The sequence below is a fragment of the Echinops telfairi genome, unplaced genomic scaffold (assembly GCF_000313985.2).
Source record: "Echinops telfairi isolate 266 unplaced genomic scaffold, ASM31398v2 ScPeMD7_16;HRSCAF=60, whole genome shotgun sequence".
Classification (NCBI taxonomy): domain Eukaryota; kingdom Metazoa; phylum Chordata; class Mammalia; order Afrosoricida; family Tenrecidae; genus Echinops; species Echinops telfairi.
Window position 1 is genome coordinate 8,234,488 of NW_022103913.1, and position 9,971 is coordinate 8,244,458.

Consider the following 9,971-nt stretch of genomic DNA (forward strand, 5'->3'; position numbering starts at 1 on the left):
GGCACCCCATCAGCCTTGTAAAGGACAACAAATAGACCCTGAACTATTTATAGGGTTTGCTGTTGCTGTTGTTGTTGCTGCCTTTTTGTTGTTGTTGTTGTTGTTGTTGTTGTAACTATTGCTTTATTTTCTATTGTTGCTTCCTTGTACTCGGTCTTGTGATGGTGCATATTGTTGTCGCTGCATGTCTACGTGAAAGGGATAGGCGGGATAAACAAGCCGGAAGAGAGAACAATGGGATGACAGTTAGGGGGGGGACATGGGAGAGGGGGATGGGGGGAGTGTTAACAAACCCAGGGACAAGGGAACAACAAGTTATCCAAAATCAGTGGCAAGGAGGGTGTAGGAGGTCTGGCACAGCTGGCTCAAGGGAAATGTAACCGAGAGGAATTCCTGAAACCCATATGAAGGCTGAACATGATAGTGGGACAAGAGGAAAGTACAAAGAAATAGAGGAAAGAACTAGAAGACAGAGGGCATTTATAGAGATCTAAATACAGGCATATACAGATGTAAACATATTTATATACGATGAGGGGGAAATAGATCTATGTACACATATTTATAGCTTTAGTATTAAGGAAACAGATGGACAGTGGGCCCCTACTCAAGTACTTCCTCAACTAAAGAACACTTTGTTCTAACACTCCGGCAGTCAGAGATGCTCACCTTCCTGGCACGATCGCTGCAGACAACGAGTGCACAAGCAGATGTGGTGAAGAAAGCTGATGGTGCCCGGCTATCTAAAGATATAGCATCTGGGGTCTTAAAGGCCTGAAGATAAACAAGCGGCCATCTAGCTGAGAAGCAACAAAGCCCACATGGAAGAAGCACACCAGCCTGTGTGATCACGAGGTGTCGAAGGGATCAGGTATCAGGCATCAAAGACCAGAAAAGAACTGTGAATGAGGGGGAGTGCAGAGTGGGGACCGAGGGCGCATCTGTGGGCAATTGGACATCCCCTTGCAGAAGGGTTGCAGGGAGGAGATGAGCCAGTCAGGGTGCAGTGCAGCAATGATGAAACATACAAGTTTCCTCTAGTTCTTGAATGCTTCCTCCCCCCACTATCATGATCCCAATTCTACCTTACAAATCTGGCTAGACCAGAGGATGTACACTGGTCACACAGGGAATCCAAGACATATGAAACCCTCGGGACCAGTGTTGAGAGTGGTGATACTGGGAGGGTGGAGGGAGGGTGAGAGAGAAAGGGGGAACCAATTACAAGGATCTACATATAACCTCCTCCCTGGGGGACAGACAACAGAGAAGTGGGTGAAGGGAGATATCAGACAGTGTAAGATATGACAAAATAATAATAATTTATAAATTATCAAGGGTTCGTGGGGGAGAGGAGGGGGAGAGAGGTAAAAATGAGGAGCTGATGCCAGGGGCTCAGGGGAAAAGCAAATGTCTTGAGAATGATGAGGGAAACAAATGTACAAAAGTGCTTGACACAATGGATGTATGTGTGGATTGTGGTAAGAGTTGTACGAGCCCCCAATAAAATGATTTAATTATAAAAAAGCGAGAGAGAAAGAAAAGAACAATCAATGCTGATGAGGATATGGAGAAACCGGGCCCCCAGCATCCATTGCTGGGGGAATGCAAGATGCGAGCAGTACAGCTGCTGTGGAAAACAGTTGGGCATTACCTCAAATGCTAAAACTGCCATGTGGAGAAACGGTGTGGGGCTGCATCTGACCCCCGCTGCCTCCCACAGCTGATTGCTACAAGACATGCTTCGTCCCCCATCCTTCTCAGTCCTGGTCTGGTACCAACCATCCTTCCCACAGCGCTCTCCTTCTGTGACTGGGTTTGATAACTCATTGCAGGGACCACACAGAACTCACAGATAATACTCATGATGAGGGGGCTTATTAGGGAAGTTAACAGGTTACAACGCATGTGAGACATGCTCAGGATACAGGTGTTTGGGCAGAACAGTCTCTTCTCTGCCATGCCTGCGGGCAGGTTTCTCTTGGGCCCTCGGCCTCTTGACCTGGCCTCTGCCCTGCTCAGGCAATGTTACCACACACTTTTAAGGCTGCTAATGGATGTCTACACGGCATGCTACTCCGCTGTAAGCCTCCGCTGAAGGGCATTCAGCTCCGGTTTCATGGGTCCCTAAACCTAGATACCCCAGCTAAGTGCCCCGAGGCACCACACTCCACAAGCCAGCCTCCTGCCGCAAAGCCCTCTGTTCTCCTTGCTCGGCAGGCTAGGACATCCACTGCTCCGTCTCCCGGTCCCGCTGCCGCTGCTGCTCTGGTATCACTGCTGTCTTCTAGATCAAAGGTTCCATGTGAAGGAACCTCTTGGTCCAAAGGATCTACTCCATCCCCGCCACCAAACTCTTGCTGGTCGTAAGATCCCCACTCCTGCTTCTGAGAGGGTTCATTTTGTACCCAGCAGAACGGCACCCCCAATTAACCCTGTTCACAGCCACTCACAGCCGGGTCCTCAATCCAAGTAGCATCTTCCTCCACCTTCCTACCTCAGACCCATCAGGAAAATGGAGGTCTTTGGGTGGGAGTAACAGAGACGATGAGGAGCCCTGGCGGTGTCGTGGGCACACAGTAGGCTGCGATCCACCATGTCAGCAGTTTGAAATCACCAGCCGAGAAGGGTGGGCTTTCCACTCCCGCAAAAGAGAGGTCCTGCTCTGGAAACTCGCAGGGGAGGTTCTCCCCGTGCCCCAGGCTTGCTGTGAGTCGGCACGGACTTGACAGTGAGTTTGGTTAGATTCTCTAACAGAGGCTATGGCTAGAGGAGCTAGACTAAACAACTCACTGCATTGCACCATATGACCCAGCAATTCCATGTGGGGGATAGACCCAAGACCCTTGAAATTCGTGATGTGAACACACACATGTACACCCATGTGAACTGCAGCATTATTCAAAATAATCAAAGAGTGGAAACAACCTAAATGCCCATCAACAAAGAGATAAACAAGATGTGGCATGTGTGAGGGGCTTCAAAACGTTCGTGGGAAATTGGAATTGAAAGATGATGGAATTTTCCCACAAACTTTTTCTAAGCCCCTATTGCCCAGCCATAAAGAGAAATTCTGATACCTGCAACTGTTATGCTGAGGGTAGCAAGTCAATCACATTCAAAAGCACAAATGGTGTGTGATGTCACTAATATGAAATACCTAGAAAAGGTAAATAAATAGAGGGCAGCGTTCAATCACGGTTACCAGGGCCTGGGGGAGTATTGTCCAGAAAGCACTGAGGTTTTGTTTATGAGGAGGAGGAATTTGGCAATATGATTGGTGTAAGTGATTTCACTGAATTGTACATGTGAAATACAACTGTATATGTGAAAAACAAATACGGTGTCATCTATATTTTCACAACAAGAAAAAAAAGTGGGGGGAGGAGGCAGAAGCCGCCAGCCTGCCCTGCAGGGTCTCTTTGGGTACACATGTCAGTACTTGTATTTGTGGGCTCACAGAGACGCTAGAGCTGTACCTCAGTGTGCCAGGCTTGGGCTTCCCATGGGCTTCCTGAACTGAGCCGAAAGATAAGCCCCTGGCCTGGCCCACGCCTTGCTTCCGGCAAGTGTCCACAGGAAAGAGGTGCAGTACAAAGCAAGGAAGCCCCCCACACTTCACAGAGCCTGACTTCCCTCCCAGGGGGATGTGCCACCCAGTGTCAGGGAGTGAGTCAGGCCTGGCACACCAGGAAGGCTGTCCTTCCACCCCCCGCAGCTTCGCGTTAGACTTCCAGGTGACTCAGAGCTGCCACCATTCTCCATCATCCCGAATCGCCCGCCCCCCGCCTTCACGCTGCCTCCTCACCGTCTGTGAGCACACACACATGTACACCTGCTCCAACTTCCCTCCTCCTCCTAATTTCCACCTCTCACAGGACAATAATTAAATCATACTTACGTGTCAATGCCAGGTAACAATTGACCCTCTGCTTCTTTCCCAATTATTTCTCACCTAAAGAAAAAAAAAAGTGCTATTCCCCCGCAGAAGGGTCAAGGATGAGTCAACCAGGGCACAATAAAGCACCAATGAAACACACAATCTTCCTCTGGTCCCCTGAGGCTTCCTCACCCCCCACTGTCATGACCCCAGGGCTGCTCCCACTTCAGACTAGACCGGAGCATGTGCACAGGTATAGATAAGAGACACGAGCTCCAACACACGGAATCCAGGACACAGGAATGGGAGTAGCGATACCAGAAGGGTAAGAGTGAGGAGGGTAGGAAGAGGGAAGTGACCGCAATGATGGGCACATCACCACACACACCCTCCAGGGGGAAGAACAACAGAAACCATGGGGGAAGGGAGACAGCGGTCCCTGTGAGATATAAAAATAATAATAATTCATAATCATTCTAGGGGTCACGGCGGGGGGAAGGAAAGAAAAAAGAGGAGCTGAAGCAAATGTCTAGAAAAGAACGATGGCAACATATGCACAAATATGCCTGATACAATTGATGCGTGGATTGTAATAAGAGTTTAAAGAGCCCCCAATAAAATGATCTTAAGAGAAAAAAATGTCCCAATAGAAATCATTCAGCAAACATTTTCCACATTCTATACCAGTCAACAGAACGTAAAAGGAATAAGGAGAGCCTCTGCGTATAGGGTGTTCATAGTTGATTAGGAGGGACATAAGCAAAATAACAAATCAATTACAGCGCAGAGTGAAAACCATTGCAACAGAAGGAAGCACAGACAGAGTGCCAGGGCCGCACCCAGCCTACCCCCAACACCCAATCTAAATCCCCTCCTACTTTCATTTTCAACCTCTCACAAACCGGAAATTAAACCAGTGGCTAATTCATGTTGATGGGGAGGACTGGGTCAGGGAAGACCTCCTGGAGGAAGTGACCCTTGAGCTGAGTTTTGAGGGACAAAGAGAGATTGGTAGCCACCACAGCAAGCAGCTAGAAGATGCTGATAGGCAAGTCCCCTCACCACACCCGGTGAGACAGCCTGATGTCCCCCTGGTCAAGAATACACCCCTAATTCACAGTGGGAAAAGAAGGATGCAGGCACAGAGCACCCAGAACCTGGTCATGCTGAGAGACTGAATGGCCAGTTGGAGAATGAGATCTGTGTCTAACTCACCTGCAGAGGCATGGTCTTGGCACATGGTCGACACTCAATAAAAGTTCGTGGGATTATACCCAGTGGTTGATGGTTAAGTGTATGCTACTTTTCTTCCCATGCAAAGACTCTACAAGAGCAGAACCTAGATGCATTCTTCTGTTCATCGAGCACTAGGCACATACATGGGTACTCAGCAGGTACTCCACAATGAAAGCGCTCTTTGTTAAAGTAATGCCATGCTGGCATCTGGCTCCCAGCACCTGCAACAGCGCGGGTGAGCAGCTGAGCCCTACTGTGGCTTCTCCTGGGGACTCGATCCACATATGCCAGTGACATTTTCCCAGATTACTCATCCAGAAATCCTTTCCTTCTTCCTCATTCTGCCTATGCCTGCCATGTCTTAGACTGGGGGAGCTGTGTACAGACGCTGTACCTCTCAGCTAGAGTTTTATATCGCTGTGACCTATAGACAGAAATCCCCTCAGCACCCCCAACATCCAGACCAAAAGGCTCAACACCTCAGTCTGGGGACATGAATAACACCATGGCAACTTGGCGCGTTCATTTGTTCTCTCTGCCTTTCTCTCTTTATCTTCATCTTCCTTTCCTGTCTTCCTCTGAGTAGAAGTTCGTGTTTAATACCATTCAGGACCCACTCAATCAGCCATCCCCTAAAATGATCACCTAGAGTCTCATTCTCATTGTTATTAAATGTAAGAAGAATCGAGCATTCTTCTTGCCTGATCCTCATGTATGCTGCCTGAGAGCTAGCTAGTGGCTGGTTAAGGAGAATTTCTCTTTGTGAGATATTCCAGCTAACTAATGAAGAAAGAATCATAGAATTTGAAACTCACCATTTTCAGGCCCTTCATAAACCATATCCCTGGGCAGTGATCTTTAATGGCTGCTAAAAATCCAAACGAGAAACAGCCAGACACCCGTCCCCTATGGTGGACTGCACAGCCAGTTGATGGAGGGCTCTTGCCCAAGTTTCAGATCTGAACCTAACCGAGCCTTTAGATCTAACTACCAAAGTATAGAAAATAGAAAACAGAGTGAAACAACTTAAAAGAGGACACAAGGATGCGATCAGCAAAGCCCCAAGCCATGAGAACCTCTACAACTGCCCCGCTTTCTTTAACAGACTTATTGCATGGACACAGAGAGAAAGAGAAGAGAAAAAGGCTAAAAGAAATTTGTGAAATACATTAACCAAATACATGAAACGTGTTTGAATACTGATTCAAAGCACTAGTTATAAAAAGTTTTGAAACAATTGGGGAAAAATGAACATTAACTGGATATTTGATGATATTAAGACATTGCCCTCAATCTTGAGATGTAGTGATTACATGGTGGCGATTTTTTTTGGTAATCTTTTTTTTTTTGTCATTGTTGAGAACATACACCAATTCAACAACTATACAATGCAGTGACACTGGTTACACGATATGAGGTGGCACCAGTTCTCACCCTCCTTTGTGAACTCTTTTGTCTGAATTAACCCCTGCCCCCACTCCCCAAAGCTTCCTATCGAATCTTTCAAGTTGGTATTGATTGGTAAACCTTAGAGGAGCACAATGCTCACAGCAAACATTCTCTACTAGTTAAGTGAGGTTGCTGTTTGGTTTTAAGAAGGCCTCAGGAGATATTTAAAGGTTAAGAGATTATCTCTGGATCATATTTTCAGGGATTCACCTAGAACTGGTCATCCACCTAGAAAAACTGAATTCTATGGGTATTTGAAATTGAATTTTGCATGTTCCCCCCTTTTGATGGGGATTTTTCTCTAGAATCTGTGATCAAAACATACAGTAATGGTGGCCAGGCACCATGTAGTTCTTCTGGTATCAGGGCAAAGGAGGCAGCTGTTAATGGAAGCAACCGGTCACACAATCCACAGCCGCCTCCTGGTCTTGATGCTCCTTTCTCTGTAGCTCCAGGTAAATAGAGATCAAATGCACCTGGAGTGGCTATTTGCATGACTCTGCCTTTTTTTAAGTTCATATCTTTAAAATATATATAAACTGAAATGTTGATGGACAAAATTATATATTTGGAATTGGCTTCAAAATATCCAGTGGCAGTGGATAAAAGAAAATGGACAGCACACTAAGGAAGCAAGATGGAAGTCCACTGTTCTATTATTCTGTTGTATGGGTTTGCAATTTACCATACTATCAGGTTGAAAAATAAAGCCATCAAAGACATAATATTAGTAGTGTTAATAATAGTAATTGCTGGGGGGAGTTTAAGAGTAGCTCATTTAATCTTTTCAAAAACTCTACAAGGTGGATATTCTTATCACCATTTTACAGATTGGGGGAGTGAGGCACGGAGATGCTGGGCAACAGGCCCCAAGTCATACAGCAAGGAAGTCACAAGCCTGTTTCACTGAAGAACCTCCCGCCTCTCTGCGGGTGTCCTGAGGTATAGGGGTCCCTGTGGTTTCCAGAAGCAGTAGCTGGGGCCTTCTTTAATTAGCTAGTAGAGTTGCCTGTACCCTTTGGATCAGCACCCCCACTTCTTGGGAAAACATAAGCACATGAGCACCAGCAGACCTGGCGGGCACAGGCTGGCCCAACCACGCTCAATGGGAGCATGGATAAATAAACTGTGGGGTTGTACAATGGAACCATACACCGTAGTGAAAATGAATGGTGCACACCTTTGTGTATCAACCTTCTCACAGTCAGAAGGCTGAATGAGAAAAGCAAGCACGTGACTTTGGGCAACAGTGGGATACAATACTAGGCACTTCCAAGTAGTGGATGCATGTGCGATCTAAGTGGGGGAAGAAGGGATGAGAGTATTTAGCACCACGTGAACCAGAGCAAACAGAGAGACGGGATCAAAGGGAACCGAGGAAGGGTACTGCGAGGTGAGGCGCTTAGCTTTGTCTGTAGAGTTTACTTCTTTAAGAAAATAATAATTGGGTTAGTGAGGCTGTGGGGAACCGAACGCCCATACAGTTCAGCCTCCAAGGAGGCACTATGGCAACATCTGTCGAAGTGGCCAGCACCCATGCCCTTGGACATGTCTAGATATAGATATGTCTAGAGATGTGATTAGCTAATTGAATCACTAATGAAATTAGCTAAGGAGTCCTGGTGGTGGGATAGGATAAGCACTGGGCTGCCCGTCCATGGGAGACAGATGAAGTGGTCTGCTCCTATAAAGATTTACATTTTGCAGTATTTCTTATAAAACAAAAGGGGAGCGTGCAAGACTCAAATGTTCATGAATAGGTTAAACAAATTACAGAACAAGCAAACCCTGACTGCCATCCCATCCATGCGGACTGACAGCAGCTCTACAGGACAGGGTCGGACTGCCCCTGTGCGTTTCCAAGACTGTCACTCTTTATAAGAATAGAAAGCTTCCTCTTTCTCCCATCGACCTCCTGCTGGTTTTGAACTGCCGTTCTTGTGGTTAGCAGCCCAATGAATAACCACTATGCCACCAGGGCTGTGGAGATGAAACACCAGGCAGTTCTAAGAAGACTGCAATCATATGGAAAGAGTCCCAAGGTGCAGAGCACTCGAGATGCCACCAGTGCTGCAGAGAAGGGCAGGAAGGAGACAGAGAAATGGATAGAGGAATGTGGTTCATGTGTGAAAACTCTGACTGGAGTGACACACGTGTGTGGACCCAAGTCAAAGGAAGTCTCTCCACTGTAAACCATTTTGGGGTGAAGGGAGCTATGTCTATCAAAACAAAACAAATCCGACTGCCATCCAGTCAAATGGCACGCACAGTAGCCATCGATTACTTGCTCCCTAGGGTTTATGTGATTGCAAATCTTTATGGGAGCAGATAGTCTCACTGGCTCCCATGGACCAGCTGGTGCTTTGAACCACTGACCTCGCAGTTGGTAGCCCAACACTTAGCTCATAGCATCACCAGGACTCCGTGTGGACATGTCACCTATTCACAAAGCCATCAAATGTGAAACCGCTGAAATCCAGTCCAGCTCTGTGAGTTCCCAGACGGATATCGGTCAGAACTAGGACGCCATAGGCTTGTGTGAAGCACTCCAACACGACGGCCAGGAGGTGGTGGCATGTGCCAGGGACAGTGCCAGACACCGGGACCTCCTCTCCCTCTGCACTAAGTGCCTCTGTGGCCCAGAGCAGAGAAGTCCCAGGATATCTCTGGGCCTGAACTCCCATCATCCACATGAGGGGTCTCTTCCTACTCAGAAAGGCTACAAGCCCCCCTTGCTCAGAAGTGCTGCCTCCCAGTATGAGCCAGGGACAGGTTGTGACTGAAACAGAGCTGGCTATGATCCTGACCTGTCCCTACCCAAAGCCCCCGAATCCTGACAACTCCTTCCCCCAACAAAAGCCTGCCTGTGCCACTGCAGTCGCCTGCCAGCAATTACCCCCAATGACAAACCCAGGCCAGCAAGGCCTCAATTAACTAAAGAGGGGACTGAGGAGGGGCTGCCTGCACGGAATGGAATGCGCACAGATGGGCTCAGGCCACAGGGAGAGCCACACTGCCCTCAGTCAAACAGGGGCTTTGGACACTTAGGGTCAGCACCCTAAAGACAAGGTCCCGGGGAGGGCGCTGTTGGTTGTCCTTCCCAGAGTGACCATTTCCAGCAGGATAGGTCAAGCACTCGGCCAGACTTCCTGCTCGCTCCCTCCACAGACCACACACTGCTCCCCACTGACCACCTTCCTAGACAAGGGGTGAAGCCCCCGACTGTCTCCTCCTGCTAGAAGGAAAGGAACATCCTTGGAAGTGTGCACAGAGCTCAAGCCCGGCGAGGCCGTCTGTGGAGAGAGCGGAGCCGAGGCTGATAGGAAGCGAGGCCGGAGAGGGCAGCTATCTTTGGTCAGATGAAAGGAAAGGCTTCCTGGCTTTGTGGGAACAAAGGGAGGTGAAA